Source organism: Paralichthys olivaceus, chromosome 13 (assembly GCF_024713975.1).
Source record: "Paralichthys olivaceus isolate ysfri-2021 chromosome 13, ASM2471397v2, whole genome shotgun sequence".
NCBI classification, from domain to species: Eukaryota; Metazoa; Chordata; class Actinopteri; order Pleuronectiformes; family Paralichthyidae; genus Paralichthys; species Paralichthys olivaceus.
The window spans coordinates 5250339-5258983 of NC_091105.1; the positions used below are offsets into that span (position 1 = coordinate 5250339).

At 43.2% G+C, this 8645-nt stretch overlaps 1 long non-coding RNA gene across 1 annotated transcript; it reads left to right on the forward strand.

The window, feature by feature from the left end:
- Positions 1-92: 92 nt before the first annotated feature.
- Positions 93-1265, forward strand: LOC138413596 (uncharacterized). Its single transcript, XR_011245976.1, has 2 exons — positions 93-237; positions 873-1265. It is a non-coding gene; the product is annotated as an uncharacterized lncRNA (long non-coding RNA).
- The last annotated feature ends 7380 nt before the right edge of the window (positions 1266-8645 follow it).

Here is an 8645-nt window from a genome sequence, read left to right on the forward strand (position 1 = left end):
GTTCTTCGTCTAATTGAAGAATAAAGTTCACCTGAGCTCATTGACTCTGCAGCCGATAAGGAGGAGAGAGTGTGACCTGCTTGTTTGTCTTGTTGTGGCCACAGTGTTTGAATAGAATCTTTTATTTGTGCTGTTTTGAGTAACGTTAGCAGTGAAATGTTTTCCTATGTAAAGGTATTATTCTCCTGGGTCTGATGAAGATCTACAGGACCAGGATCTCACTCATCCTGTTCTCAGGTTCGGTTCATGTTTACAAATCCAGTTTGTTTGAATCATATTATTGATATACTGTATATTGATCCTGCTTCATGCTTCAGTAACTCCCAGCACTCATCAGACCAGTTACTTCTATGATAGTTTTATTTTATCCTTTCTATCCTAATGTTGTTAAAGTGTTGAGGGACTTTCCATGTGGCAACTGGTTTGACCTTGACTTTGTTGGAGGCCCTAACATGAGCATTAATATTAAAAAGAAGTGCAATGATATCTAACTATGCAATATTAAGTGAAATATAAGTATAACTCAGTACATTGACTATTTTTTTAATACCCTCCCTGGAATGGTCTACTTGTCCGTATGTTAATTTCTGTACCACTGTCACTTCATTTCATTTTAAGGTGCAATTAGAATAAAAGCACTGAAGTGAACATTTTTTATTTTGGTACTGAAATCCCAAATTATAGTGAATGTGTAATTCTGTCTGTCTGTTGGTCCTTTAACCAGCAGGTGGCTCCCTCTACTACAAATATAAAACAATCTTTACTCTACAGCTGATTGACATTCACACCAAACTCAGCTCCACATTTCTAATCATTAACTGTTCTCTCTGATGCCTCCTTTCCTTCTCCTCTTTTATTTCCTGTTTTCCCAGATCTACACCCACTTCCTGTCTCAGTGTGCCATGTTTCCTCAGATACAAAACGGTTTCCTTTTCAATTTAAGGGCCTTTGTCGACGTTTCCATTGACATTGAAGACACGCCTTTAAATAAAAGGTGAAAACTGCGTGAGCGAACAAACCCGAAGCTCCTGTTCGTTCTTTTTTTAGCTGACCAGTCTCCAGCGTTTCCATCTTCAGTCAGACTCTGCTGTCATCATGGATCCCGTGGAGCTCGGGGACTCTCAGTAACTTCCACAGTTGTCAGCCTCAGTTTGACTCAGAGCAGATCACAGCGACATGATTCGGCTTTTGGGACGTTTATTTAACTCGTTAACTCGCCTGATTTCTGTGTCAGGAGAAATAATAATAAAATGATATTTCAGTGAGTGCTTTGTTCGGGTGAAAGCTGATGAGCGCTGCTGACGACACCGGGTCAGCGACGCTCAGTGGAAATGTGGTTTGTAGAGAATAACAGCATCAGACACTGAACAGTGATGGCTGTGTGAGGGGAGGAGGAGGAGCTGAGGAGGGAAACACAGAGGATGGATCACAAGTTTCATATCTGGAGTTTGTTTAAAATGTGTCTCAGGAAGATCAAATACTCAACTGTTTATTATCAGCAATTAAAATCATAGTATTTTTTCTTTAATTCCCAAGTGGAGTTCTCACTTGTAAATGCAAGTCATTCATTTAACTCTCAACTAAGAAGATAATAGGTTTTATACTTTGAGGTGACGAACCGAGCAGCATTAGCCAAGTTTACAATTGGGCCACTTGGGGAGCAGGAATAAGCTGTTAACACAATTTTATCACTCTCAAGTTGAACTGTGGCCGATTTACAAACAAATCAGACATAGAACAATGTTAGTCTTGATAAGAAGTTATCTGTTTTAGGGCAGCCGATCATTCAAAGCAAGATATTCACTCTTTTTCTTCTCTTCTGTTGAAAAATGAGTCTTCCATGTGTGTGGCATCGCTTATTTATCCTGAGATATTTATAGTCTTTTTGTTTTTTTTCCAGTTATGCGTCTGTAGTCTGAATCCCTTCGAGAATATTTTGGGGGCTGTTCAGGAGAAACTCCGGAAAAAGTCTCTCTGACATTTGCGTTTTCACTCACAGCGAATGTGAGAGGAGATTATCTGGAGTTCACTGCATGCGTCAGGAATCAAAACACTTATAAAATCTACACTTCACCTTTGTTTTACTGTGAAAGTCCTGAAAAAATCATTCTCTCTCGTGTCGCCCAAAACGTTTCCCCGCCCGCCTCGAACACCACGAACACCAAGACGTAGATGCAGATGTGCCGATGAGCAACGATGACTAAGCTGCTTCACACCTTGCCCTTGGCTCTGTTCCACACACACTGTAATTACTGCAGACAAAAACAGCACTAAGTTGTGCGAGGCGACGTTAATTGCTGCACAAAGGCCACAATGCTCTTACGTCTCTTTTGCTGGATCAAAGTTATTGCTGTTTATATCCAACATTGTTTTTGTGCCGGGATCACCTTTGTAATTTTGATTATTTATGGAGGTAATGCACAGTGATTATGAACACAAGTTGATGCTATAATGATTTATTGCTTTAGACACTAAATTAGATGTATTATACGTAGATGGTGTCTCAATCCTCTGAGGGGACTCTGGTTGTCCGCAGCTCGCTCGTTTGTCGATTGCTGCACTGAAGAAATGAAAGAAAAGAAACATTAGATGAGGTCAGTGGGACTATTTTGGAGACTCAGTGCCGTATGGGGACTTTGGGTCAAGCCACCATGTGATTATGTTGTAAGCTGATGTTGCGTTCCCAGCATCTGTCCCTCGTTGACTCCTCTCGGCCGACCAGAGTCATAAATTACGAAGCTAAAGAGAGTGGACTCTGCCAGGTTCGGGGATTTTTCAGTTCGAGGTTGTTAAGTTTTTCGAAAGTGGTGTGAGTCACTGAAGAATATCAGGTGTTGTCTCCTCATGGTTTTGTCTGAGAAGATTTACAGGTGGAATCATGGAAGAGGAACTGCAGAAGGTGATATTTGACTTTCACCCTCACACACACATTTCTCACATAAAAGCCCTCACAGACACACACACACACACACACACACATACAAATACATACATACACAGACATGTCTGGCAGCGCTCAGGTATGACGACGCTGTGGTCGACGTTTCAACAGACGCTGTGACTCACACGCTTTGGTAGCAGCAGTCTCATATGGAAACCAACCTGCGGGAGCAAAGATACACACACACACACACACACACACACACACACACACACACACACACACTCCACACCTGCTTGAGGTGAGGATGAAGAAACTACTCTTGGGAAAACATGAACACACAAACACACAGACGGAAAACATAATCGTTTTGTCTCTCATCCAGCACATTGAATCAAATGTCTCGTGTTGGTCTTCAAACACAGTTCACAATCTTCTATTTCTACCTTGAGCAAGGAGGTCATGTCTGTCTGTGTCTGTCTGTGCGTCTGTGTCTGTCCATCTCTGAACTGATTTCCATGAACTTTAACGTAGCGGTTGTCGTGACCCCAGGAAGAGCCCATTAACCCGAAAACAACAGATCCGGTCATTTCCTGTGCATTTTCTTTAATGTGGCAGGATAGGCCATCAAGCCTTGGTGTAGGTGTGTGCCGTCCGTGCGCCTGTCTGTTTCTAACAATGCACCGAGACAGTGACATGTTTTATGGGCTGAACAGGGATATTTTCTGTCTTTATTTAGTTGTTTTTCATAATGTTTTGGGTATTTTTCCTCTTTATTGATAAGATAGCAGAAGCATGAACTGGAGGAGAGAGAATGGGGAAGACACGCAGCAAAGGGCCGGATTCCATCAAATGATTTGACCCCAAATATCATATAAGATAACTTAATTATATATATTATGTAAAAAAAGGCTTAATTTCCTACACTTGTCATCTTTCTGTGGATATATATCCTCAGTTTAAAGCTAGGAGGCAGCATTTGAAGTTTGAGTTCCTTGACTACAGAGTGACTGGCTGCAGTACAGGACTTAGACCCCAGCTCCTCCATGTTTGCAGACCAAACTCTAATCATCATTAAGTAAATGGCCCCTTACAAAAGTTAATTATCTCTTATTTTATTAGATTTTTTTATCCAAAGATCAATCTTGTTTTAAAGCAAAATTAAATCTTACACTATTCCTTGTTGTAGATTCAACATGAAATCTGACCCAGAGGGAAACTTTATAAATAGTCTCCAGAGGCGGCTCATTTCCTCTCTAATGGTCCTTCTTGTTTACACTAATTATACTAATGCCCTGAATGTGGTTCTGTGGTCAGTAATTTACAGATTGGACGTTTCGGTATTACTGCACAGAGGTCGATTACAGACAGAAGAGTGTGAGAGATTAGCTGTAACTTTGCACCAGACATCACTCTGATAGTTTTATCAGCTAAAAGCAGGAGATCGCCCAAACAAACACGAAGCCGACGCAGCCGGCCGGTGTTAATCTGTCACTGTTTGCAGTAACTCTGCAGAGATAAGAAGGAGGAGACTTGATTTCGGGAGTGAGTCTAACTCTCTGTGGGCTTATTTTGACCCCTGTCTCACAACCTGTGGTCTTGTTAATCCTCAGGTGACAACGTGTGACTGCCTGTTTAAAATCAGAGGGTTGGATTTAAAGAAAAAAGCACTGACGCTTCTGCTCTTTATTCATTTTAACTAAATACTCGACACTTAATATTCAGACACAGGAAGATTCATCCTCACAAATGTTTGTATGAGGAAGTAAATACTTTGAAATAGTTCGTAATGATGCTGAGAGGTGGACATCTCACTTTGAAGTGGAAATCCTTTAGATTTACAGCCATGACATGTTATATAACACCACAAAATATTTATATCACAGGCTCAGTTTAACTTGCATGGCACCCCACTGTTTATTTTAAGACATGCAGAAGATTTCTGGAAAATTGCGTACGGACATTTTGGAATTTACTTTTCACACATGAAGAACGGAGCAGGAGATTCTCTGGGTCAGACGTGAAAACACACAACACAACAACAGGGAAACATCTGAAACATTTAGAGGTGGTGCCTGGGTAGAGCAGGAAATACAAATGAAATTACATGAAATCACGTTGCGACACCGGCGTCTGCCCTTTTTTCATTCTGACATGGGCTCACTTGGACATTTTACACTTCACTGGGGGTCCGGCAGGAAAAGTTCAGTGAAATGTCCGCAGCAATTGACTCGGACATTTGCGTTCTCACATCCAGCCCCTCCGGAAGATTTCAGGAAAATGTCTGCAGCTCAGTCCATGTTTGAAAGCCACAGTCTCTCAGTGGAGGAAAATGAGGCAGAAAAGTGAATTATTTAGAGAAGCACAATCCTCTGTCCCTCACCTCGCTTCATGGAGGTTCCCACTGTACGTTTCATCCCTGTAATCTACAGGCTCAATCTCGCTTTTGTAATCTCATGGCTCTTTGTGGGCGGATTTGAGACCCCCCCCCATAAAAGAAAACCTGCCTCCCGTACCCCTTCTCTTCCCCAGCAGGGCGGTAATCTCTCAGTTAAACCAACCCCCAACCACACTGCAGGCACAGACACGCCATCATCTATCCATCTCTGCTGAAATCTGATCACCTATTTCCAAATGTAGGTCTGTCTGCTGTAAATAGATTTTTCTACAGTCATTGACACTTTCTAACAAGAGCTCGGGGATTAAAGGATTGTCCCATGAGCATGAATCGACATTATCAGTCAATGTGTGTGGGTTTTTTCCTCGATTCCTGTTGGTATCCGTTAGTTGTGTTGATTATTTCCACACAGCAGGGGGGGGGGCGCACCTACCAAGAGGAGCGCTCAGCGAGTAGAACATGAGCCTGGTGTTTTCCATACATGACATAGAAAATATAACTGCACAGCTGAGATGTTTCAGGCTCCACATTTACATTTAAAGTTATTTTTACGATATGCCAGAGTGCGACGGTTCTTCATCAATCACGCTGAGCGTCACGTTGTTGTTTTGGATCACTGGTTGTTGTGGTCACTCGGACAATAAAAGTGCCAGCATGGGGGACATCTTTACGTCGTATGTTTGGGTGTTGTGGTCGCTGGGATGCTAATCGATGCTTTAGCCTTCGACTGAGTCTCGAGTTACTGTTTCTGCAGCTGCTTCAGGATTGTTGTTCTTTGCTTTTGCTGCCGACCTGCAGCTACAGCCTCTAAGACTAAATACACACACACAGAAACACACAGTTCACCGTGAGAACCAGCCGACTCGGGCACGACACTGAGAAGACATTCAAAAAATACTTCTCCAAAAAAAGAGATTTTCTAATGCATCATGATTTTCTAATGTTGTTTTTGCTGTCTAGTTTTTTATGGAATAAAGACAGAATATATCTGCACTAAGTTCTGATCTTTAGAGCCGCTGGTCGATGATGTTGTCCTTTACGTTTATGTCCATATATCGATTTTCCCTTTCAGGGTTTTTCTTTTCCACCACATCAGTAACCAACCTCAAACTCTGATCATGCATCCGTGATCAGCAAATTGGGCCTGGAGGAACCAGTGGCCCGTAACACAACTCGCCAAGTCGGAAATTGTGCATTGATGCACAGCTGGAGACTCCCCCGCTCCTGTTTCTCATCGTGTACGATCAGTGCCAGTGTGGAGACACGCAGGGTCGAGGCCCAACAGAGCAGCGACTATTCACAGCGACACAAAGCCCATATGGCTCGTCTTACACTCTTCTCTTCCTCAGCTCCTGCAGGAACCGGGCACATACCCCCATCCCGCTTGTCAACAAGATGTCATTAAGCCCTCCTCCATACCTCCTTCTCAGGCTAGTCGTTCTTTTACCCCTTCACCCCACAGGAATTCCTGCGTTCCTCTGCATGTCTCCTCTCCCAGGAGTCTTCGTCCTCTTTCTGTCCATCTCTATTTCTGACGTGGGAATCCGTGGTGTCACTGCCTGTCTGAGGGAGGAGGCGGTGGGGCCGACGTTGTCACTCGATGAGAGGTTGATGGAGACTGTCAGGAGGTAGAGCTATTGTTGTCTCCGTGTGTCCAGTTGGTATTTTTGAGGAGCCTGTGTGGACGTGACACAACTCAATAAAGTTAGAAAACAGCCATAAAAGTTCAACAACACAAATTAATAATAATAATAATCCAGGCAGCATATTACTATCACTCTCAAACCTTCTGGAACACTTCAGGTAACAGGTAACACTTCAAATCCTGCTGATTACTTTGACTTTATTATTACTCACCATTGACTTTTTGTTTGTTTGTCAGCAACATTACGGAAAAAAACACCTCAGTGGATTTCAACCAAACTTGGTGAATCAGACATGGGAAGAAAAAGAAGTCGTTCAATTTTGGTTTACATACAGGAACTTTTGTTTAAAGTGTTTTCGTCAGACATTTTCACCATTTTCTCAGAAAACAATTAATAAACCTGAACTGGTCAGTCTTAATATTTGACTCAGCTACACTTTTAAGTGGGAGATGAAAATTGCTCTGACAAGCTTGTAGAAATACGTATGGAAGGATATTAAATATGAGAAAAAAACCACTGTACTTGTGCAGGTAAAGAATCTGCAGCCCTGATCAGAAGTGACGGGTGAGAAACTTGAAAACAAATTATCTGTCGACAAATTACGTGTGAAATGTGAAAGCCTGTTGACCCAGTGTAGAGTCCAATGTGATCTAATGCACTGTGCTTCCTCTAATTACAGTCTTCAGTCCATCAGCAGGAGCTCTCATGACTTAAGGTCCTGAATAACTGGGCACAGTTCAGTGAGGAATGCAGCCACATGAGGTACAAGCTGCAGAATGTCGGAGTTATGTAAGAGCAGTTTTAGTCGAGGTTTCATTAACCATTGTCCACTGTTGAGACATACGCAAGCAACCCCCCCCTAAAAACTTTGCAGAATGTCCGAAGATATGAGAACACAGCAGGAGATCCTCCGCAGGATTCGCTGTGGGCGTGTTGATGACATTTCTAACAAGCGACACGAGCAAAAATAGAAAAAAAAGAAAAAGTCTCTGGATGAAAACGTGGAAGATGATGACTAACATGTCCAGAGCGCTTCTGGTCGTAAGTAATAAAAACATGTGATCTCCGCAGCAGAGTTATACGTTACTTCCTGCCTGCTGCTCCACCCCTAACCTCAACGCTCCACAGGCTTCTGTGTGCTGCTGCGTTTCGGATGTGTGAAAAACAACGTCCGGAGAAAGTCTGGACCCAATTCTACAGACATCCTCAGGAGTTCATGTCAGAAAATGGCTTTAGTAATTAGCAGTTGTGTAAATCGTAGAAGTATCTGTCTAAACCAAACCCTGGCTGTGATGTTTGAGCCAAATAAGCAGAGGTGATCCTGTACCATGTGACCTGAAGCCGTCCTGACATCTTCTCACAGAGTGAGTGAAGGCCACAGCTGAATTTGAATTGAATCGTCTTAAACCTGATATGGTGCTGGACGCCCGGCTCAGCTCGTGTGAAGCCTCCGTCACCTCTCGCGACTGACAGGCTCTCTTGTGTGATACGATAATAAGATCTCACTGAGCACTGATGTGTCAGGTGGGGATCCTCTGTGGCTTTTGAGGGCCAAATCCCCAGGGGAGGTCCTCCCCAGGGTGGCGCCAGGGATACGGGCCTTCCCTCGCCCCGCCAACCAGACTGGGGTTAAATTAGGAAAGGCCAACCCCAGAGCTGTGGTGGAGACGAGGGTGAGGTCAAACTCTCTGGTCTGCTTTGATGATGGTGGAGGCTGCAG